Below are 1,147 nucleotides of genomic sequence, written 5' to 3'. Positions count from 1 at the left end.
ATAAAATCATCGCTGAAAAGCGGCATCGCTAAGAAGCGGGATAAAATCTAGTGCCATGACGAGGCATGGGCACACTTAGCCGGACAAATTTATGCAGGTCAACCTCAAATGAAAAATTCGTGCAGGTTGAACAAAACCCCAAACGAAAGTTTTTTTTTTTTTTTAATTTTATAAATCCGTGCAGGTTGATCAAACCCCAAATGGAACCGGACATATCCGTGCAGGTCGATCAAACCCCAAACGGAAGAGCCGGTGCTTTTTTTTTTTTTTCGAAGGGGTTGGGGGACAAAGTCCCCCACTTTATGAACTACACACAGGGTAGCAGGCTAGCAGCCGTGCTACCCAATAAAAAATATATTTATATATTTTTCGGTACAATGATCTTATACTACAATTTACATCTTTTGCTACAGAATTCAATTCCTAGCCAACTTTAGGGGTATTGTAGTTCTGATCGTAGCACATTTGAGTTGACCTCCCGAGTAATTGTTGTAGCATTTCCAACTTTTGCTCGATTCTTGATCTTCATGACCTCCAATGATCTCCGTAAAAACATGTTGAGACAAAATATTTCCAAAGTGTTTAGGACACCTACATATAATTAATATTATATTATAATATATTGGTGGGGGACATGTTCCCCATCTTATATATTATATATGTATATTATATATGTGTAAGGTATGCTAGCAGCCGAAAGGCTATTACCTATCTTTCTTTTTCTTTCTTTTTTTTTTTTTAATAATGTTATAACACATATATAACATAATATTATATGAAAAGCTGGATGGATAATGATGGTGGAATCTGGTGGTGATGGCCAGTATTTCGTAGTATTTCCCTTGATTTCTTCCTTGGTCTGCGGTTCACAACCCACCACCACTGACAACCACTTTACACTTTTCTTCTTCTTCTTTTTATTTTTGTCTCTTTCCATTGTTTTTCTTTCCTCGAGACCTGCAACCACCATAATGGAATGTCAGTGAATAAACTGGAGGGTAAAACCATGCAGCACCGGAGCAGTTGATGAAGAAAGTCAGGCGATCGGTGTGAACGCCGACCCGCCGTTGTCTCTCCACTCTCTAGTCCTTGAACTCACTACCCTTTGACACCTCCGCCACTAACGACGACCGGGTGCACAACGTGG

The sequence above is a fragment of the Ipomoea triloba genome, chromosome 16, assembly GCF_003576645.1.
Source record: "Ipomoea triloba cultivar NCNSP0323 chromosome 16, ASM357664v1".
In the NCBI taxonomy this organism is placed as follows: Eukaryota; Viridiplantae; Streptophyta; class Magnoliopsida; order Solanales; family Convolvulaceae; genus Ipomoea; species Ipomoea triloba.
This window is presented reverse-complemented; position numbering follows the sequence as displayed.